Below are 23,901 nucleotides of genomic sequence, written 5' to 3'. Positions count from 1 at the left end.
CCCAGGTTTCTGATGGGGTGAGCTAGATAATCCGAAGGGAGGCAATAGATGGTTACAGATCAGGGCCGTAGTGGTGGTAGAGGCAAAGTTTAACAGAGAAATTTACCCATGAGGAATGTTTTGGCATCATTTTTGAAGCAAGTCAGAGAGGGTATTCCTCTGATGTCAGGTGGGAGAGAGTTCCATATTCTTGGAGCAGCCCTGGAGAAAGCCCGGGTTGTAAGTTTTTTCCCGAAAGCGTGCAGGTTGGAGCAGGAGGTCTCTGGCAGATCGGGAGTTTCTGATTCCTCCGGAAATCACAAGTTTCTGCCTCAGATATGCAAGGTAGTTAAGGCCTTGTGCGTGATGCATGCTACTTTGAGCTGTATTCTTGCCTCCAGGAGAAGCCAGTTGAGAGCTTTCAAGTGCGGGGAAATATGGTCGTATTTCCTTGTGCCGGTGAGTAGTCTGGCGGCCGCGTTGAGGCAGGCTTTTAGCGGTGCCAGGGAGATCTTGGGTAGACCCGAGAGGGTAGAACAGCCATATTCCAGTCTAGAGATGACAAGTGCTTGGATTGCCATTTTTAGGTCAGGAGCATCGAGGAAGGGTTTTAATTTCCTAAGGTAGCTCAGGTGGAATCTGGCTGATTTTGCCATAGAGTTGATGTGGTCCTGCATGTTCAGATTGCTGTTGAGGGTGATTCCCAGGGATTTGGCCAAATCCACGATGATCGGTGGGCAATTCAAGGCTGTGATAGCCTTAATCCATGATTGAAGCTCAAGGTTGGTGTTGGGCGGGGCGATCAGGATAAATTCTGTTTTCTTTGCATTGAGTTTGAGTTGATTAGATGCGAGCCGTTGGACAGTAAGTTTCAAGGCTTCATTCAGGGAGAGGATCTCTTCGAGAGATGAGGTTTTGATGTCGATCTGAGTGTCATCAGCGTACATATGATAGGAGAGATTAGCAGTGAGTAGTACTTCGGTAAGCGGTTCAAGGTAGAGATAGAAGAGGGTGGGGGAAAGTGTTTATCCTTGAGGGACTCCAACCGTGACCGGGGATGGTGCAGATAGGTTGCCGTTGACAAGGAATCTCTGCGACCGGTTTTGGAGGAAGGACCTGAACCACTCTAGAACAGTGCCATCCAAACCTATCCTGAATTTGAGGCGTTCGAGTAGTTTTTCCATGGTTGACCGTGTCGAAGGCCGAGGATAGGTCCAGGAGGATTAGGAGACAGGTTTTGCCTTGGTCAAGGGCTTGGAGAGCATCATCAACGATGTGGAGCATAGTGGTTTTGGTGCTGTGCCCTGGTCTAAATACGGATTGGAAGTCATCGAGCAGGTGGAAGTTGTTGATGTGTTGACTTAGCTGCTGCTGCACACATTTCTCCATCACTTTGGCTAAGAGGGGGATGTTGGAGGTGGGTCTAAAGTTGTCAGGGGAGGCTGAATCCAGCGACAGCTTTTTCAGAATGGGGAGAACTTGCTGGCTTTTAGAGAGTCGGTCATCGTTCCCTGCCAGAGAAAGGCGTTAATTATTGTAGTCCAGCTAGGAATAATGGATTGGGCGACGGCAGCTAGGCAGTTGGAAGGAAGCGGGTCATTAAAATGGGTCTTAGGTTTTTGGGAAGATAGGATTTTGGACACTGAATAGTTGTCATAGAGTTTGAAGTCAGTCCAGTGAGCATGGTTTTTGGGTGAAACCTAAGGGGCGACGTGGGTGGAGGAGGCGGGTCGAAAGGTGTTTGGGGTATGTGATGGAGTGGAGTTCATTTCCGAGGGCTGAGATTTGGTCAGCGAAGAAGGAGGAGACTTCCTCTGAGGATATAAGAGACTTGGGGGTTTCTTTTGAAGCTTTGGCCAATTTGGTAGATTGGTGTTTGACCAGTTCGAAGAGCTTGTGGAGTCTGTTCTTGGCCTTCTCTAGTGCGGGTCTGAAGAAGTCTTTTTTGGACTTGAGTATGTCCCTGTTGTAGGCATTTCTGGCCTGGCGGAGGAGTTTTAGATGAGCGGCAGAGGGGTGCTGCCTCCAGGATCTTTCAGCTTGTCTGAGGAATCTCCTACCGTTGTTAAGGGATCCTGTGAACCACTGGTTGCTGTCTTTGAATTGGGTTCTTTTCAGCTTTAGTGGGGCTAGATCATCCAGGATGTTTTAAATAGATGCAGAATAGTGATCATTAAGGCCGCTGACTGTTGTGCTATGCGATGGGGGGGGGGGAGGGGGGGGAGGTTGGATTTGCAGATAGCCTCAAGTTCCCTCTTAGTGTCTCTGGTCCAGCGTTCAGGAATCACCGGTTGCGGTGCCCTTGTCTTGTGGGTGCCAGGTAGGACAAAGGTGATGGCGTGGTTGTCAGACCAGTCGCATGGGTCTATAGAGATGAGCTTGACTGTTGATTCTTTGGAGATAATCCAGTCAAGGGAGGCCCCTCTTGAGTGAGTTGGTAGTGAGCGGGCTTGATCGGCCAAGAGGTCCTTGATGGCGTTGACATGTGGATCTTTTGGATCGTTCCAGTGCAAGTTAAAGTCACCAAGGAAAATATCATTGGCAATATTGGGACTCTTAGCTGTGATGATTTCCATGAGGTGATCGGTGAAGGAGTCGCTCATGCCCGGGGAAGGGTAAAAGATGTGCAGGTTGCACAATAGGGTGGAGTTGCTGTTAATAGCGAGGGCGAGGTATTCGCAGGATTCTGTGGTGTCCGCCAGAACTTCCGTGACCAGAAGGTTAGATGCAGGCAATGCCTCCTCATTTCTTGTCAGATTGTCTGTTTAGCCTTGCGATGTTGTAGTTAGAAGGGACTAGGAGGTCCAGGTATGGAGATGAGGATTTGTTGAGCAATGATTCGGTAAGGATCGCTAAGTCGAGATTTTTGAAGAGGATGAGATCAGCAATATCCGCGACGTGCTTAGCTGCCGACCGGCAATTAATTAAAAGACCAGATAGAAAGGATTTGGAAGGAGGTTTGGGAGTCTGGGCGGACAGGTGAACAGGCACTAGATTACTCTTGACCACAATTCTGTTGCGGAGGGTAGCTGGTCTGTTGGAGTTAATAGTAACCGTGCAGATGGCGTGTTCGGCCTTTGCGTCTAAAGGATGAGGGATAGCTGGGGTAGAGTTGTAGTCTCGGAGGATGGCAAGGATTTCCATTTCAGTGAGATCTAGTGGACTTGGAGTGGCAAAGGTGGAGTTGTAGGATAAGACAAGAGCACGGGTTTCTTCCTCTGAGAGGTGGCATGGGTGCTTGTGGGGGCGAAGATGTCTCAAGGCTAGCGGAAGAGGTGGTTTAGTGAGCTCTGTCAAATGTGGGGGAGTGGGGTTTGGCAGGGGTATGAGGTTGGCGAGGGAGAGTTCAGCGAGGTGGAGGAGGTTCATTAGCTCCAGGATGGAAATATGAATGCTCTGGGTATGTTTGGCAGCTCTGGCGTGCAGAGAATCAATGTCATTATAAGGAGGTGCTAGAGGGCAGGGGGGCAATGGTTCGAGAGCAGTTCTGACAGCGTGAATAGGTGATAAGGGGGGGGGGTACTAGTATGGCCTGTGTTGTAAACCATAGGATCTATCGTGGAGCCCCTTTGCGGGTTGGATTGAGGGCAGGAAGGGCAAGCGGGACTTGCATCATAAGTCTTAGAAGGCGTAGCGGTGACATAGTCTACTTGGGGAAGTAGTAGAGAGGGGACCGAAGGTCTAGGGGTGATTCTGTTGGCGAGGCCGGTGACGTGCTGGAGTGGTTCGGGTGGACAGTGATGGGAGACCTAAGGGGGGTTAATGGGTGGCTGGCCATGCTGGAAGGACTGGGTGAAGACTCAACGGTGCGGGAAAGGTAAGCGCGACCTGTATCGCAGTTCAGTGAGGGCGTACCAGTGACATGGTCTACTTGGGGAGCTAGTAGGGATTGGACCAAATGTCTAGAAGTGATTCTGTTGACAAGACCGGGAGACTTGCTGGAGAGGTTAGGGTAGCCAGTGTTGGAAGATCTTAGAGAGGTTTGTGGGTGGCTAGCCACGTTGGATGGGCAGGATGGGCTGGACGAGGGCTTATCAGGGCGGGAGTTAATTACCCTGCCAGTGTCATGCACGTGGTTTCTGAGGAGGGTAAAAAGGTCTGCAAATTTATTCAAGTTTTTGGTCGAGGCCTGGATCAAAACGATGCCGTTTTCATAGAGAGTGATGGGGAGGTCAGCTCGCAGGGTTGAGGCGGGTGCTATAGTTAGCTTAGTGCCGTACGGAATGTTCTTAGTAGCACGTACATTGAAGTGGTGAGCAAAGGTTTTGCGCCAGACAGATGTTGTTCTAGAATAGAAGATGAGGTCATTCATGACTGTTTGCTTGTGTTCCAATTCAGGGAGGACCTAGGTTGGCAGTTCAGGCTGGACTGTTCCTATCGAAGCAGGGTCAAGACTGATTTGCATATAGCTGGGTTCAAACTGAGGTGGCATGGTGTAGAAAATAACAATGGATTGGGATGCGGCACTGAGTGATTACCAGTGGCTGAGATTAATTCAAGCATTCCATCCATTACTTTTGTTTTAGACCCATGAGAATGCGAAACACAAGACTGACAAAAAAGCCATCAAATAGAAAAAGAGAATCAGAGTGACACGAAAGCTAACCAATGATATGCAGCTGGTCATGTCGCCTGTAGTGCAATATAGAGCGGACAGCATCTTAGAGCTGCTCCCCTGCTAGATAGAATAGTCAGTAGGTACAGAGGGCTCCTTCTCTGTTCATTGACTTACAGAATTGGGAGTGGGGGGTGGAGGTGAAGCAATGGGTCTTATGTGGGGTTAGCAAGTAGGACAAGGCCGGTTTTGTGGTCTGCATTTTCCATTCAGCAGCAGAGAGCACTGTGGTAGCTGTCAGCGTAGTCCGAACACTATTGGTAGCAAAACACGTGGCAAGATAAGCTGTGGAGCATTCTCGGTCTTTGAGGGGGTAGGGCTGCCTCCCCAAGCTAAGGAGCATCATACGACTCCAGATTTCTGTCAATCTGCTGTCCACATGAATGTGTGGCACTCCGAGACACAAGGCCTCACTTACCTTCACCGCCATATTCCTAAGCATACTGCTGTGCTCCTAGCTGACCACTGGGAGGCTGTGGTGCTTGGTTAGCTCTAAGCAAAGTTCATTTTTCCTGCGGTCCTTCCCCATATAACCACAGGGAAACTCTGCAATCCTTCTTCGTGCACACTAACATGTGGCAGTACTTTGCCTCTGGATCCTCGAATATGACACTGTAGAGGTTTTCTTGTTGATATTCTGGATGGTCGACTGTGCCCTTTGTGCTGTGGATGGAAAACTGCTTTATTTGCGTATGGCAGTTGGAATGTCTCTTTCAGTTTATCGGAGGGGGATTTATAAACGTTTACTGTTCAGGATTCATTCAAGGAACCATGTCTATGGTTGTAATCATGCATTAAGGAGGAGGAGTTGGAAGTCTCACATTTTTTATTTTCGTATTTATTTTGGATCTGCAGCTGCAAATAGTTTAGTGTAGTTCAGCATTTGTCTAACTGAAGAACGTAGACCCATCTCTTCAGCTATGGAAACAGCCAAGTAGAAGAATTGTTAGGAGGAAATAGCATGTGGCAGTAGGACCATAAAAAAAGGATATGATCGACCCTTACCTTAAAGGAGGGTTACTTTTGCATCATTCATCAGCTAGACAGAGAACTACAACTCACAAACGTGACGTTTTAAGAAACACAAATTTTGTTTCTAAAGACAATCACTGAATCTAAAAAGCTACTAAGCTTTTGTAATTACAATAGAGTTCAAATTGGTCCTGTTGTAATTGGTATGCCTGAACCTGAATCACTAAGAAGGGTTGGAGATCAGGTAATGCCCTTATGGTGGGCTACTATAGTTAACTTCTATTGTTATGGAATCACTAATGAGTTGCAATTGCAGCAAATTACAAAGAACATACAAATTTTTCCAGCATCATTCATTTAATGCTGGGATTTCTAGAATGTGCAGAGTTCATTATAGTGAATTACAACGCAGGGACAAGTTAGTCTAGGATGGGTTAGAACCCGATTCTCATAAGAGGGATGTCACTGTATCATGTAGTAGGGCTTCAATATAGCCACCTTTATGGTGAAATGATCGTTGTGTACAGTGACTAATGCTGAATCTCTAGCGTGTACAATATTTGCTTGCAGTGAATTATGATGAATTTACAAACTAACGCTGACCCAGAGGGAATGTTAAAACCGGGATCACATAGGGATACCATCGCATCCTCTGGTGGGAATCAGCTAGTGCCAGTAACACGGTTATTGGAATGTATGTATGTATGCATGCTTATCGCAGGAAGCCTACCACATTGCTTATAGTGAGGGCCTGCCGAGGGGTACTACCTTAAACAGGAAGGTGGCAGTGTGGCCGATATAAATTGGGTGAATCTGGAACTCAAGGGAGGGCTGCTACGGTTTCCTCTGGCAGGAACTAGGTAATGACAGTAGCGCCAAAACTCTGTCTGCCAAAGAGCAACACTGAAGGCCTGACGGTACTGCATGATGGGTTTGTTGCAGCACAGTTCAAAGAATTTACAATACGAACCGGTTACAGATTGTATGTAGAAACCTGATTTTCAAAAGGGTTGCATTTGTATCTGTCAAGATTTGGATAACACCCTTAGTGCTGGGATTATATTTTAGTTTGAAACTGCAATCAAGGAGTCTCTAAAGCTATTGTGTGCAAGGCTGGTATATGGGAATTACAAACAAGATACAAACCCATTCCTGTTCATTCCAAATGACAAGCATGGATTTTCCTATTTTATTATGTGAAAGGTTCGTTGCATTGAAGCATCAAAATTGAAAATTCGAGCCTCAGTGCCAAGGCCCATGCAGGCTGGACCCTTACATTTATTACCATAAAAATGATGTGCAACAAGGGGGATCACTTCTTGTCTTGTTCACAAGCAGAGGTGCCAATTATGTGGATGATCAGCGACTTATTGGTGACCAGGGAAGTACCCTGCCCAAGTTTAGGAGAGGAAACCAAAAGTTCTCTAACACTGACCTCTTCTTGATGGGAACCCAATTTACAATGGACCATGCTGGAACCTTAAGTGCACAAGTAGTTACTGTTGGATGCATAAATCAGCCACCAGGGGGGAACGACTGTATACCCTATGGGAGGGGTCCTTACAGCATACCATGAAACAGACTCAACCCATCCCAACTGCTCTGTTGGGGCACTCTGAAATAATTTGGGCAAAACTCATCCCATGTAAGGAATGCTTGGGGTCGATCAAATTGAGCTATCCAGGAAGAGGATTAACCTCACTATGAAGACGCTTATGAAGCAGTGTGGGGTTTGGCTTCACTACACAATGTCTCCTGAGTAGACAGCCTTTTAGGAACTTGATATCAGATGGGGTGCATGTGTCTCAATTTGGAGTGGCCATTTTCCTGCTTATTGGCAGGAGGCTACGGAGTGGCCGAATGTACTTAATAGAGAGGAGCTAGTTCAGGTGAGGGTCCTTGCAAGGTGCAATCCTCAAGGATTGGGGGAGTTGGAGAGTGATCCTAAATCTTTATACAACAGCAAAGGCCTCCAGATATTGGATCTCGGGCCAAAAGGAAATGCCTCAGGTCACTGGGAAAAGCAAAAGGAACAAATGATGGACGGAATGGGAGTCATTACAGTGGGGTCTGAGATGACACAAAGGCTCTCCTTAATTCCTCAAGGGACAATTGGAATCCTGAGCAACAGTAGAGAATGGCCAGGGTTTTGCTCTGTCTTTTCTGGACCATGATGGGGTAGCAAACCACCTTATGAGAATGAGCTGTACAGGATTGGAGCGCATTGGTGTTCCACCAACTAGACAGCTAGCTGCTGCTTTCTCAGGATGTAAGTCTTTTATTCAATGAACTCACCACTGACACCTGGTGCACCAGTAAGCTAGCCTAACCTGTGTAAACAAACTTGTGATACAGTTTTTTTCCATAAAATAGTTTTGTAATTTACTGTGCCGTGTGTAAGACCATCTTTGTTCTCGTTTTGTCCAAGGGCTAGGGGTAACAATGCTATTGCAGCTGTACAGTTCACCTGCAGGGCAGTAGAGAGGGTACAGCATCTTGGTGTTGTACCCCTACTAGATAGGATAGGCAGTTTGTCCTAAAAAGGTAACCATAAGTACAGGGGGCACCAGCAGTGATTACTGCTCCATAGCATCAGGAGTGGGTGGGGTGGAGGCCATGGAGTCTTATAGGTCAGCAAGGAGAGAAGGACCTCTTTCGTGGTCAGCATTCCCCCCCCACTCATTGCTGACACCTGGATTTCCCGTAAACTCTAACCCAACCTGTGTAATCAAACTTTCAACAGTTTTATTCACACAAGAGATGTCAGATCCCTTTATTGGTTTGACAGTATAGTATCTGTGACATCATCTTTATCCTCACACTCCAAGGTCTAGGGGTAGCAATGCAAACAATGGTCGGGCTCAAAGCCCCTGCATGTTCTAGGTAAGCCCACAATAGGTCTTTTGCAAGCAGATAGCTTCCGCTGTCTGGTGGGCTCCACCTAAAAGCAGACCAGCGTCAATAAAAACAAGCATTTGCAATGCAATCAGTCTCACAGGTGTGAGAGTTTAGGCTATAGGCATTGTAAATGACAATGCCTTCTATTTATCTGTTTTGCTAATTAACACATAAATAAAAGGCACTGTCATTTACAATGCCAATAGCTCACACTCTTGTAATTGCCAGACCTATTCAAAGCAGCGGCCGCTGTTGCCCCGGGCTGCTCGGAAAATGAAAGCACGCATGGCGCACTGAATGCTGCAGGAAAGCATGTCGTGCCTGCAGTAGAAGAAACTCATTAAAAGAAATAGTGCTTACAGACTAAAAAAGACATACCATGTAACGACAGAAGTAAAGGGGAGGTTACAAATGAAGACAAGGCGGTACTAAGGAGGGACTAACAAGCCTATTAACGAATCAGAAGCCAGCATTTACGAAGGGCAATGACACAAGCCAATGACCAATATAGGCGGAGAGTGGGGTGGGGGGGGGGCTTCTATTCCATACTTCAATACAGCATGCCACAAAGCAGCACATGCGCTGCCCAGGCATGACCTTAAAAGGCAAAGGGCTGCGATTTGAGAGCGTCTGACATGCAATTTCCTGGTATACATGTGGGTCTGCAGCAGTGCTGTCTGCTAAAGCTCCGTTTCTTCTGACCTCTTCATGATCACGCGCCCTATGCACAACTTTCCATGGCAAAAGGAGTTAAATAGGTTTTGTGATCAGCCCTGAAAGCCTGGAAGAGTTATTACAGAACATTCAATCGTTGTTTGCGCCAGGAGTAGATGACGTGACCTTAAGTTACACTTTGTACGGTCCACACACGAGTGTGCTATGCAAAGTTGAAATACACTCCTCGCCGCTTCTGAAAGTCTACATGTGTGAAAGTCGGATATGAAAGCCGAACTTTCTTCTGAAATCACAAGACCGAGACAAAAACATGCAAATTTTAAACTATGAACAAGATTCGGAGTCCCAGAGGACGGTGCCCCAGCCACCTGCACAGCGCTGAAGTAAATATTGTTAGTCTATGGTAACTCCTATTTTATAGTCAGTCCTTTCTACACTGCACTTGGTTTGAAAGTCGAGCATGCTGTCGCCTAAATACATTTTTTTCTCAAACAAACGTTTATCGAAATGTAAAGCATAACAACGAACATTTAAGTTGTATGTTCTGAGACACTAAGAAAAAGCGAAATACAATAGGATTGTTTGCTTCATAATCCACAATATGCTTTCCTCGCAGTCACAACCGTGATGTCTCATACAAAAAGAATTATGCTCGCGCTCTATCGGGCATCCATTACACAACAGGCCACTCTTTCCGACAGAATCCTAGTTCGAGAAGTTTATATTACAACCCGATTTCTTAAGCGCAAAATACAAGCTGCCGGGATGAAAACTAAACCCGGGTGAAACGTCAGCTTTAACACCAGTGCTAGAGGTGCACATCCCAGTTTCCGGGGAAGGGGAAGAAACATACTCAGGCTTATGGCGAGATGTGTGGCCTGGTGACGTCCCGCTATTTGTGGCACTACGAGGAAGCCACTAAACAGATACAACCGATATGTGGGCAGGGGCTTAGAAAACTGTGCGTAAATTCTCACAAACCGAACTATTCACAGGTAAGACACACGGGAGGTACCCTTCTTAAAGCATACCGGTGCCTACAAATGGAATGGGCAAAGAAGTGACCATTGTGCAATGAACACGGGAGACATTTGGAGAAGGGGCAGCCAGCCCCTGCGATGCCTGCGGGCCCCCAATCCGCCCAAAGGGCATGAAAACCTGTGAGATACATTTGGGAGACTCAGGGAACCGGCCCTCAGGAGGCGCATAATTTTACTTTACGGCACTTGGGGCCATGGGCGTAGGAAGTGTGGGGGACGCGGGGGATATATCCCCCCCAGATTTTGGAGTGGGGGGACACGGGGGACAAGGGTGGGGGGGGACGAGGGGACAAAGGAATTTCCCCTCTCCCTTCTGTTATCGCAGGGCCATTAGCACGCGAAAGCGCTACCTAATGGCCCTGCACTTGACCTGCCTGGAGTAAGAGGCCACCCGCCCTCTGCCTTTTGTTATGCTGCAGGAAGGCTCAGCCATTCTGGGAAAGGCAGAGAACGGAGAAAAAATAAACGCTGCCTCTTTTCCTTCATGGCAAGGACCGTGTCCACTCCTCCTGATCTGCCTCTGGCGGCTGCCCTCCTCTCTTTATTCCTCCATCTCCTTCTGTCTCTGTCTCGCTCCTGCTTACGTGCTGATTTCAAGAGGCAGCTCTTAAGGTACTCTCTCTTGCCTCTCCTTTTCTTTATTTGCTCCCCTGTGAAATTGATCCAAAAAAGGCTCTACACTTTGGCTGTAAATGTCCTCATTTTCTGACCGTTTTCTATTGAAAAGAAAAACCTCGGAATGGAGAGAAAAAATAGTTAAATACCTAAATAAAGCAATACCGAGTGGACAGCAGACAGGCCAGACTGTTATTTACACCCACATTAGCGCCACTTTACAGAGTTTGCCAGTGAAAGCGCTACTTTCTTTTTGTCTTCTTTCTTTGAACAACATTGTTTTCCCAGGGTGGGTAAGTGCGCCATTCCTAAAGGGACTGCAATACCTGGTTGATGGGTAGAGTGGAAACGTTTTAATATGATCGTTTTCAACTTTTTAATTATTTTAGCTTATAAAATGCGGCTCTGTGTTTGGGGATGTGGTCTTTTTTAATCCAAACTGCATACATTTTGAAAGGATATAAGCAATGGACATTGAAAGGGGTCCCTTCCTGGTCCTGTAGCCATGTCTTGAACTTTTCAGGCAAAATCACTTACTGATTTCTGAATAATGAGTTTAAAACCGTTAAGGTAACCATGTTTTTTTCTGATTACAGTTCACATGATTTGCTTATTCTTGCATTCCCTATGAGTGTTTGCTTTTTCCAGGGTGTAATTCATTTTTTTCAGGCAGCATTTTACTGTTGTCTAGTGCATAATTTGAATTTAGTCGCAGCACAATTGAGTTGTGCTGAAGGCAGTGCGAGTTTCTCTCAGTGGGGCAGAATGGTGTTCAGTGTGGGAGAGAATGTGGCACTCTGGCCAGAGCTGCTGAATTTGGAACTGGAGAACCATGTTCAGACCTTCATGACCAGTTCACCATACCACACTCCTGACAGAGCTTATTCCGATGCTACACCTTAGAAGGCCCGATAGACCTTAGAAGCCCAGGTGTCTTAGCACCTGCAGGTGGACCTGTCCACCACAATCCAAACTGCAGTTCACTTCCAGTCTTACGGGCAGGCATATGAAGAAGCACATCCTAGATCGACAGTGAATCTGTCACTGAGGTCACAAGACCCTTGAGGCCAGTCCACCTCACCCATTGGTACCTCCATTGGCCTTTTTCCAGCACTAGCAGTGCAACTTGCCAGGGGTTGGCAATGTAGGATTTGCATGCACACCAAACTTAGGGGGTGATTATAATGGCAGTGGGACCGCCACGTCACCCCGTCGGTGGCGGTGCCACCGCCATTGGTGACTGCATCACAGCCCGCCATATTACAATGGTGGTTGGTTACCTGGCAGTCGGAAAGACCAACCACCACGCACCCGACAGGCTTCTTGAGCCCGCCGGTGTGGTGGAGGGGCTCGTGGTTCCTACAATGCTGGTGGTTCCTACCATGCACCGCAGCAGGGATTACGATGTCCCTTACCCGCCAGCTTATCAATGGCAGTTCACCTGCCATGGAAATGATGGTGAAAGGGACATTGGGGGCCCGTAGCAGGCCCCTTTACCCCTGGCCCTCAGACATGGGTCCTGGGGGGCATCTATGATGCCCCACAACATATCACTGCACCATGTGGCAGGCACCGATAAATTTAACATGTTCCTTTTTTTTTTATTTTGCGGCGGATGATGCAGCCAGCAGCACCTGCTGCAATGTAAAAGATAGGCACTGCGAACACCGTAGTGGCAGTCGCATTGTAATGCCTATCGTGGGACCTCCACCTTGAAGGCCAGCGGTCCCATTCCCCGATTCGATGGCGGTGGTACTGAAGTCTGCCTGCCATCGTAGTCAGCCCCTAAGTTTGCATTTTATGAATATGATTCAGCGGGAAATACATTGATGTTTGCAATTTAATTGACTTTGGTTGGCCTCTTATCTATGAGATTTCCCTGTTGAATCTGCCTTTACATTATACATTTTTGGTTGTATGAATTGATTGCATACTACACTCTCCTACAGGTATTAATTTGAGAGTCATTAGGAGTGTCTGGGACCAATTGTTTTCTTAGGAATTGTTTTCTTTACTAACCCTTGCAAAGGGCCCTAAACTTCACAGCAACACAAGTCACATTTCTTTTAGTAATTTGGGATCCGTTTGAGCTACAAAATTGTTTTGGAGGAAATCGTTAGATTATGCAGCAGATGATGTATTATGTGGCAAAAATGATACAGCCATAGTTAAGTGGAAAACATTTTTCCACTTAATTTTGCCCCAACATTGTAGTTGATCGATTTTTAAGTTCCCCAAACCCAAAAGTCTAGTTTGGGCACAATTTGCATTTTAAAAGCAGCCCTATAACACAGGGCTACTTTTAAACTGACCTCAGGCTTCAGCAGTGCACACATGCAAGCGCAGAAAGGGCTGCTGGCCTCTAAACTGCCATGCCTTATTATATTCTAGGGACTTAAAAGTAGGTCTAATCCCCCTGCCCTATTATGTACTAGGGCCTTATAGGAGAGGTCATGCCAATCATAGGGGTACCCTAACCTATAGTGCACCCTAGTGTATGTAGGTGTTTTCACTGTATTTTTAAGTGCCTCTTTCAGAATAGCACTGGCTGTTTAGGCAGAGGCCAGGGTCAGTCAGTCAGGTACCACCAGTACCAGTCAGCAAAAAGTTGGGGAGTGCCCAGGGTGGCTTTGCAACACTAGAGAAACACAAACTCAGAATGTAAAACATAACACCATGGTTGGGGGGTTCTCTTCAATAATCAGAATTGATTTCTATCCTAATGAACCCATTTTCCAACATTAGGATAGGGAAAGACTGGGGAAAAATCATAACGTTCTAATCTATACATTGAAGTTTTTATGCAGCTCGTTGATGACGGTTAATAGCTCACTGTTCAATGTTAGGATTTTAACTTATAAACTTCAAATACCAAAAGAATATCTCAGACAAAAGCAGTAACTCACTGACCTATTGAATTAAAACTTTCACTAGACAAGCCTTCGATCTCTCTCAAAAAAAGAACATTAATCACCAAAGTTATCTTCACATTTTTATTGTTGCCTGAAAATTGCTGGAGACCAGGAATGCAGCAGCAGGTACTTTTCAAACCCTAATGCACTTGCAAACACGGCGCCCCCACCCTAAGTCAGCGGCCTTTGTCTGCTTTGTGCATTAAGATGCAAGATTCATATATATGTTTTATTTAAACATTTGGTCTCATTACTATATGAATGTAAATAACAATAAAGCATACATGAAAACTGTGACTACATGCCTGCTTTTCTCAATATTTCACTTCGAAAGTATGCGATTGTATTTGTTTAACGGGCGGTGATTTGTATAGGGTCACTGGAAAGTGCACAAGGTTGTCCCTGTCCCCCCCAGAATTTCAGTGTCTCCTACGCCCCTGCTTGGGGCCTCATGTAGGTAGCTCAATACCGGTCGGTAACGGCCGATTTTCGGTAAATATACCGTTACCGACCGGTATTTAGGCTTCTGAGATGTAGGGGGATCATTTCTGTATTCGGAATTTACCGAATCGGTAAAATTACCCAATCGGTAATTTTACCGATTCGGTAATTTTACCGATTCGGTAAATTCCGAATACAGAAATGAGATGTAGGGGAAGTGTGTGGGTGTCGTGGGGATTCGTTATTTACCACCAACTAAAGGTTGGTGGTAAATGACGAATAGGTGAATAAAAACATTTTTGTGCACGTTAAAGTGTGCAATGTGGCAGACATACATGCCCTTAGGGCATGTATGTGTGCCACATGTGCACACATGGCCGAATCAGGGGTGCAACAGGGTGTCAATGTGACACCCTGCCACCCTTGCATGTGCTCCCCCATTACCGAATCGGTATTTACCGATTCGGTAATGAGGCATACCTTCCCATCAATGGGAAGGTATGCCTCATTACCGAATCGGTAAATACCGATTCGGTAATTACCGAATTTTTCCGATTCGGTAATATTTACCGACTAATTACCTACATAGCATTTACCACTTCATAAATACCGAATCGGTATGATTCGGTATTTATGAAGTGGTAAATGCCAGGCCACCTACATAAGGCCCTAAGTTTGGGGAAAGGTGCACGCTATCACAGGACTTGGCTGCGTCCTGTCTCTCTTCCCTTAGACGGCTAAAGTGTATGGGCCCTGGGTGAAGTCTTCTACGCCTCCAGACACAGGTACAGAGAGCAGGCGAGCCCCAAAAGAAACCGAAAGCACATCATGCCATCAACCACTCGTGAGAAACAAAATTCACCGGCCTTCTGAAACACGTTAAAAATGTTTTTCTGTGCTTTTTTGCAGTTTTACGTTTTATTCTTCCCAAACGTTTATTTAAAAAAATAATAATAAGGAAATAATATTCGTTAATTGCTAAGATGTCCATGCAAAGACAGAGCACCATAATTCTGAACAGCAGAACTGTGGGGCTTACAAATAAATAAATCCAAACCATACGTCAAGTCCAATGTTACAGACTCTCTTTGGTGATCAGCTTGATTATTGGAAATTTCAAATATGTACGTTAATTGTAATATTTTTACGTACGCTTGCTGCTGCAACCTTGCAGGTTTTAGCATTGCTGTGAACATGCTTTTTTACTAGACCATCTCAAAAGCACTTTTTTTTTAGCTCAACAAAGGAGAATTAAAGGACTATTTGGGCCTTCTGGAATGCAACTATTTTACCACAACATAAGCAACCCCACTGTATGTTGGGGGCACAGTTTGGCGTGACACCAGGCCTTACAGACAACTTCCACAGTGTCTGTCCAAAGTCAATGCATGGTGGGGGTGGCAGACTGTGGAAGGGTAAGTGCAGACCCTGGCCACTGGCTTAGCCCGCTGTCAAACTTGTACTACACATGGATGAAGATCATGTGCAGTAGAGGTTTGATACTAGCAGTGGGTTGGGTGCAGGGCCTAGGAGATGCATAGGCATTAAGTCCAAATCCTGAGATGTCATGTGCGTTGTATGTCCGCAATAATGTAATTTAATATGTCATGAGTGATGTAATATGAGAAGTCATAAGCAATGAAGAAGTTATAGTTAGTTCACTAAACTATAACTGGTGTATTTCAGGGATTTGTTTTTTTTAAACGTTAGTTTGTGTCTCAGTTCAACACTGAAATATAAAGGCACTTTAACCGTTGTGTTTTTTCAGTGCATAACACTTATTTTCAAGACACAGAGAGCATGCCCCTCGGTCCTGTAATGGCTACTACAACATATTCTATGTTCATGCTGTAACCAATGAATAAAAATTGGCCAATCAGAGCAGATCTGGACACCAACAATGTAACAGTGCAGAAATACCTAACTTTTTAACCCCTTTATGCCCAACCCGAGACCCTCTTTAATGCTAACATGGCTGAATGGATTTACAACATATCACAAAAATTGCAATTTCTGAGTAAAGTTATAACATTTTGCCAAATGTTGGGTAATTCTCATTGAGCCACTTTTTTTCCTGTACCAGAGAACAAAGTTTCCTATGGGAAATAACATAGAAAATCACACTTTTTGGGACAGAGGCAGCCCATTTTCTTGCCCCGGCTTGACAGATCAGCGTGAAAATGTCAATAAAGGTGCAGACATGGATGAACTATTTTTTGCTGTTGTGTGAAATTTAGTTCACTAAACTATAACTGGTGTATTTCAGGGATTTGTTTTTTTTTAAACGTTAGTTTGTGTCTCAGTTCAACACTGAAATATAAAGGCACTTTAACCGTTGTGTTTTTTCAGTGCATGACACTTATTTTCAAGACACAGAGAGCATGCCCCTCGGTCCTGTAATGGCTACTACAACATATTCTATGTTCATGCTGTAACCAATGAATAAAAATTGGCCAATGAGAGCAGATCTGGACACCAACAATGTAACAGTGCAGAAAAACCTAACTTTTTAACCCCTTTATGCCCAACCCGAGACCCTCTTTAATGCTAACATGGCTGAATGGATTTACAACATATCACAAAAATTGCAATTTCTGAGTAAAGTTATAACATTTTGCCAAATGTTGGGTAATTCTCATTGAGCCACTTTTTTTCCTGTACCAGAGAACAAAGTTTCCTATGGGAAATAACATAGAAAATCACACTTTTTGGGACAGAGGCAGCCCATTTTCTTGCCCCGGCTTAACAGATCAGCGTGAAAATGTCAATAAAGGTGCAGACATGGATGAACTATTTTTTGCTGTTGTGTGAAATTTTGTCAAAGAGTGACAAAGTTATCAGTTAAACTTAAAACACTCTTCCTATAGAAAACTGTAACCTAACCATAGCTACACAGTGGCGACCACTACTGTGTAACATACATGTATAACACGTACACACACCCCCCTCACTCCCCCATGTACAGCGTTGCACAGACAAATCTACGCAGGTTTTGCAAATAAAAGTACATCTAGGTTTTTCTGATCATTCCAGTTGTGTATTATAATCTTCCTCTTGGACGTTAATGTGAAGTTTATTCTGTGTCATCACGGGGGAATCCTGAAGTATCACTTTATGATAATAATTACACCAATCTTGTATTGGGCACAGTAAAATTCAACAACAGTATCACTAGCAAGTTGTTTGGAAGTGATCAACAATGCAGACACAGTATTTCAGTAAATAAATTTAAAGTAAGGCAGTAGTTTATGAGTTCCCCTTTGCAGGGATGTGTACAATATCAAGTACCAATTTTATTCAAGTTTGTTTTTGTGAGCCTGTATTTTACCACACACTCTGCATATGTGTTTTAATAAAGCTCAGTGGGTAAAGCACATACTGTTTAGGTCAATAAGCAGTCTGCATGCCAAATCAACTCGCTCTTTCATCCTTCTAAAGTCAACAAAATGAATATGAACTCCGATTGGTTAACAATACTTGAATACAAAAAAAAAAAATCTACAGAATGGTGTTTAGTATAAAAACTCTTTATTAATGCCATTCTTCCGCTCCTCACCTTCACACCAGGAATATTGAGATCTTTTGAAAATTACACCAGTCTCTCATGTGGAAGAGAGAAGGCGTCTTCTCATACCTAAGGTTTTGGCTACATCAATGACATGATAAAAAGTTGGTGATCATGTGGCAGACTGCTGCCAGATGAAATGTCCACAAAGCTCTTCTCGGGCGCTATCACCAGCAGAAAATATGAGCACATTTTCAGTAATAGCTCATTGAGTGGGGAATATCACACTTTCAAGTGCTCTACTTTCCTGGAAGAATGTCCCCCACAGAAGGGTTCTTTGATAAATGGTTGATGCTAGTGCACAAAACAACTACTCAAATATGTAAATTTCTCTAAAACAGTGCAATTTGGCAGTATTTTACCGCTGCAGCGCGATTCGTCAATGTATAAAGCATTAGTGTGTGGCAAACATTTGATACCACATGTTCACCTCATCTCTTAAATTATCTTTATTAGATTTTATGTAGCACCTTGAGTGGTAGAGACCGTTTACAAATCACAGATGAACAGACTATGTTGGGTTACTTTGCCTGAATTACCAGATCACATGTCCAATTGCAATACAGATGAATATTTCAGACAACAGCTGCCAAGCATGACCCTCAAGCTAACACCTTGTTTCTTGTGTAGCTTGTATCATTTTCAGGGTGCCCTGTGTAGAATACATCACGGAAAATGGAGCAAGGACAGTCTCACAGGCTCGGTCATCCAAAGAGCTGTCACCAACAGTTTCTTGGATGCCCATTTTCTCAGCTGCTACAACCTGTGTATATATTCAACAGTACCACAACAAAGCTTATTATATATTTAAGTATTTGAATCGCCCATCCGAAAGGATTAGGATTTATGGAGAGGCGTAAAGAATGAAAATCATTTGTGTCGCTGTGGTTCATGTGCCTCACTTGAAATAATGTTGCACTTTTTATTGGAATGTCCATTTTTGTCAATTCTCGGGTTACAGTTTTAGAATAGTAAAGCAACTAACTTACTGTACTGGACGATGAATATCTTGCAAAAGTATAACTTGATGCTGGGTTGAAGGAAGTACTATATGAAATGTTTACTGTGAAAAGCTTTTAAATGTTTTTTGAATAACTTTTTCTAAAGAATTAGTCCAGCAAGCATTTCGAGTACACTTCGAGGCTTGCCTGACCCTTCTCTTCAAAAACGTTCCCATTAATTGATGTCAAAAAGCATACATTGTCACACTGTCCCATATCAAATTTATGTTGTCTGCTCTGTGCAAGGGACCCCAAGATCACTCCACTTCAGTTTCATGAGGGATATCTGAGAAACCACCAGAGTAGGTCGCCGAAATGGAATCTTGAGCATGGTCAGCCTCGGGTACTGGCTGTACGTCACTGCTTGTCGGAGTCTCCTTCTTTTGTATTAAAAGGCACAGGGGTTGCCCAAATTCTTGCCTGATCCAGAAGAAAGCCATGGGTTTTTGATACCTAAATGAATATTCGTACCAAATCCTCACATGTACAGTGTGGGGCGTTATTTTCATGTGTTGACTTTGCAAACTGATCTTGCATCCACAACTGAGTGGCATGCCTTCGTCCGTTTCTAAGTTTACCATAACTCGTGCATATATCAAGGGAAAAAAAGATTTCCTCCCTCACAAAATAACCTAAAAACTAAGCATCTGAGGAGCATGCAGTCAAACACAGCTTTTTGTTAGAAGAAACTGAGGCTGCTGTAAACGGTTTGACAAAAGCAAATTACACCCGCATAGATCCACGGGATTTTATAAAAAAAGGCGAAAAAAAGATTTTTCTTATTTTTACCTTAGCTGTCTTAGGTTGGAAGAAGATAATGCAACTGGTTGGTCTGGAAGCTGAAGGAAAAAACAAAGAAATCTAATATTATGTAAAGGTTGTAAGAATTTGAAACAGTACTACAGGTACACCGAAAGTATCACATAAACTCATACAAAATACAATTTATAACACTGGAAAATATCAATTATGAGACACAGGAAACAATATTTGTATAGGTCAGACATCAATAAATCAGTTTTTCATCTATTCCTATGATAGGTAATCCTTAATCTTTAGCTTACGATGGGCCACAAAAAGTTTGGCGGCCCACGACAAAAGTGTGTTGTATGACCAAGTGAAGATGTTTATTACTGCAAAAAAAGCATTGAGATATGAATAGCTTTATAGAGTAAAACCCTTAAAATATAAACAGCAGGCCACTTAAGAAGTAAAAAAACACGTACAAGATAACAAGATCAAAAGTGCTAATGCAACGGACATGGTGGTGGATGGAACAGCTTTGTGGTGGAACCATGTCTGGGCAGCCTTGGTATTCAGCACCTTTGGGCCCGGGCACTTATTCTTTTACAAATTAAGCACTTATGGTATCTTATGCATGAACTATTAATTCTAGTAGGTGGCAGCCATGCCCAACCCATAGTTTATATACAGTCTATATTAGGGCATCTACACCTCTCCATGTACACCACTTAAACTAGAACTTATAAAAGCATTATTTTCGGTATAATTCAGCAGTTGTGATCTGTAGACGCATCTATATCCTCACACTATATTTGCATCGCACAATATATGGGAGCATGGAGACCAATCTCCAGCATAAGCATATCGCAGCTTAAATGTGCATTTTTTTGCATTTGTGGTTTCGGACCAAATATCACAAATTCATCAATTTTCTCGAAAATTTACTGAAATGAATACCAGGAATGAATACTTACTTATCTTGAAAGAAATACACTAGCTTTCATATTATTAGTTTGGTAGCGTGTTACTCTCTGCTTTAATGGACACCAGCCCTAGTCCAAAATCAACTGCTTGAACCAGTTGTTTCTTAATTTTTTCAATTATGCATTTATACATTTTTTATCATCAACACTTACCCATACTTACAACTATATAAATCGCAATTGTCAGTGAGAATATATTTAACAGGTTCATTTTTCTTCCAGAATATCCACAGAAATTGTAAAATATGCCTTATAAATTCAATAAATCTTTTGCTTGATGGTAGACAAGAGAGCCAAAGCATGTGAATGGTGTTTGGACGAGCATATTGGGAAGGAAAGAGTGGTCAATGGAAGTAGAGAATATCAACTTAAATGTACAAAAATCTGTGGACTAAATATTTCAATTCGAAAAGGGGGAAACAATAGGATATATGAAGGACTGGGACACTTTGATTCTCTGATAGAGAACAGACCCCAAGCCCAGATGAAGAAGCTGGGGAGGCAGGAGGTGTAGCAGATGGCTACGGGCCCCTTTCCTCCCGGATACTCTAACAATAACATGTTACAGAGACAGAAGGGGATACATCTGTTTGGGATTTGAGAATTCTAGTGTGAATCAACTACAGGGACCATAGAGATGAAAATGATAAGGCTGTACTAGTCAGACTAATGCCTTGGTTTGCTCACTTTTTTTTCTTTGTGCTTGCAAAATTAATAAAGAGAATTTAAAAATTAATAAATGCAATTATTAAAAAACAAAAAAATTGGCAGTTATTTCCGATAAGATCTGTTTGTGATTTTGATCCATGCACCACCCCATTTATGCCATCATAAACAGCAGAATATATCAAACAAACAACAAAAAGGTTGCGCATTAGGATCAGCACAGGATGCTTCAGCTTTAGCTTTGATGGTATTATTGGGACAAACATCACATTTATTGTTCACCACAATTCGTATGAAGGCTGTAATTGTCTTCAGAATACTCTAGACTTGCTAGTCACTGGCATATACTACCTTAGCTTGCTTGACTGCCATTGTTGCTTTACAGAGTTGCTACTCCAAGCCTCCCTAAGTTTTAGAATGACAATCAAAAGAGGTCTGTTACAGAGGCCTCTCGGGAGATGAAGAGTCCTTCACAAGCCGTCATCTGCTGGATGGAGGGCTCATCCAATATATTGATCTGTCGAGGGGTAAAATTCCTCACACGAATAAGTAATCTCCTCCAAAAAGTGGACTTACAACAGCAACGAGCTACATAATGGGACAGTTTTTATGAACTACAAAGGAAATAATCAATTAGAAACAAGTATTGCGTGATTTTATATTAAGGATAAACATATTGAGGTAAATGTAAAATATTTTACGGGTCTGGCAAAAATTCTAAGTTTTGTAAGCAGCATATATTTTTAGAAAATGACAAATGAAATATTTTATGCACGGCACTTTAAGGTTATAAAAAAACAAACAAATAAAGGAGCTCTCTCTCTCGCTCTCTCTCTCTGTCTCTCGCTCTGTCTCTCCCTCTCTCTCCCTCTCCTTCCCTCTCCTTCCCTGTCTTCCCTCTCTTCTCTCTCTTCTCTCTCCTCTCCTCTCCTCTCCTCTCCTCTCTTCTCCTCTCCTCTCTCTCCTCTCTCTCTTTGAAGTGCTCTGTCATTTAAGATGCCGGAGACTGCAACCTACACAGGAGGAGGGCCAAAAATCGCCTCTCATTCTTTAGGTCTCGCCTTGGCGAGACTCTATTGTTGTGGCTTTTCCTAGCGAAGGGAGACAAACCATGTGCGCGCACGGACATCCGATGTGCACGCACATAGTGTCTCCTCGGCTTCACACACTCCCACCGGCACGCCCACATGGCGTCTCGTCTCTGGCTCCCACCACGCTCACAAACGCATTGCATGCTTTCACTTTCCGCCCCCCCGTCGGCTCCACAGAGACAGCTTGTTCTTTTTTGGATCCATTTCACAGGGAAGTAACTAAATGAAAGAAGGAAAGAGAGGTTGTGAACCGTTTCTTCAAGTCACGTTTTTCAGTAAGTGAGGAGCAAGACAGAAAGAGAGGGAATAATAGAAAGAAGGGGGGGGGGGGCAGCTGCCAGCACAGAAAGGAGGACACTGTCCGTGTCTTCACTGGGCAGAAAGGCGCGGATGTCCGTATCGTGCCGGCTTTGCTTTACTAGTCATTACTACCTCTTGTTAGCAGACTCTTGCAGTTTAATGGCAATGTTAAAAGGCGTTTTCCAACTCGGGACGGCTTACTGGTGATACGAGAGTTTAGTGTACATTCTAGCGCCTGGAAGGACCAAAACCCTCGGTATAATTATTACTTTGTTGTGGGAATTCAGAATATTACGAAACTAGCCCGCCCGATTCCCGTATGTTTCTCAGCTGTTTTTTCACACGGACGTTTTCGATTCTTTTCGCAGATAAACCTCTCAACGTCAAGTCGTGATATCTCCCCATGAGTGGCAATCTCAATGCAGACGGTATCTCTCATGAACAGTAACATTGGGATTACTGCGCCACTCGCAGCCCTCAGCGGTGCTCATTTTGATGCCCTAAAAGAATGAAAGGCTGACTGAGTTACAAAATTCAAGCCTTCAATCTTCAGGCCCCTGTTTACAATAGGAACCCTGACCACCCAGCTATCAAAACCAGCTCTACCTCTATGGGACAACCCTATCTACTGGTTTTTGCGTGTGTATGCAGGTATGTCTGTCTGTATGCAGGTATGTCTGTATGTATGTCTGTATATGTGTATGTATGTATGTAGGCATGTCTGTAGGTATGTTTGTGTGTATGTAATATTTCTATAGCGCACATCTAGCCAAAAGCCAATGAAGATGATGTAGGCCCTAACTCATATGAACAAAAGATGCATGTATGTTACATATGTTTTACGTGTTTGTTACATTCCACCACCGATTTGGCATTTTACCCGGTGCGAGCAAACAAGTTCTTTGAAGGGGGGGGGGCTAAATATATGGAAACTAAGTTCCTGTTTGCAAGTGGGAGGATGTAATTTTCAAATATTGAGGCCTTTTAAAACAAGCATTTGCAATGCAATAGGTCTCGCATTAACGCGAGTTTAAGCTATTGGCATTGTAAATGACAATGCCTTTTATTTATGTTTAAAAAAAAGGCATTTTCATTTACAATGCCAATAGCTTAAACTTGCGTAAATGCGAGACCTATTGCATTGCAAATGCTAGTTTTAACTAAGGCAGATACTTGAGAGAAATCTATTGTAAACCCAAGACCCCCGTTTATTGAGTAGTTCTAAGAATAATTTTTAGGTTTCGTTTAGACAGTGCATGTGCTGGGTCTACAAGACATTTTGTTTACATACAGGGGTCTTTCACCATGCCAATTGATTACCATTGATTAGTTCCTGTTTGTCATGGTGTGTGTGTCATGTCCTCTTATTGTGTTTTGTCCATCCCCGGAGCATGGACCAAGTAC

General features: G+C 43.8%; 1 protein-coding gene across 1 annotated transcript in view; it reads right to left on the bottom strand.

Moving 5' to 3' along the window:
- Positions 1-23,901, bottom strand: part of SMIM14 (small integral membrane protein 14) — a 402,244-nt gene that overhangs the window by 297,108 nt on the left and 81,235 nt on the right. Inside the window, exon 2 of the mRNA XM_085642242.1 lies at positions 19,503-19,552. The gene's annotated coding sequence lies outside the window, so the exon portion shown is untranslated. The remainder of the gene's footprint in view (positions 1-19,502; positions 19,553-23,901) is intronic.

The sequence above is a fragment of the Triturus cristatus genome, chromosome 2_2 (genome assembly GCF_964204655.1).
Source record: "Triturus cristatus chromosome 2_2, aTriCri1.1, whole genome shotgun sequence".
Taxonomy (NCBI): Eukaryota; Metazoa; Chordata; class Amphibia; order Caudata; family Salamandridae; genus Triturus; species Triturus cristatus.
The sequence above is the reverse complement of the archived record's forward strand: the minus strand, read 5'-3'. Positions and strand labels throughout refer to the sequence as shown.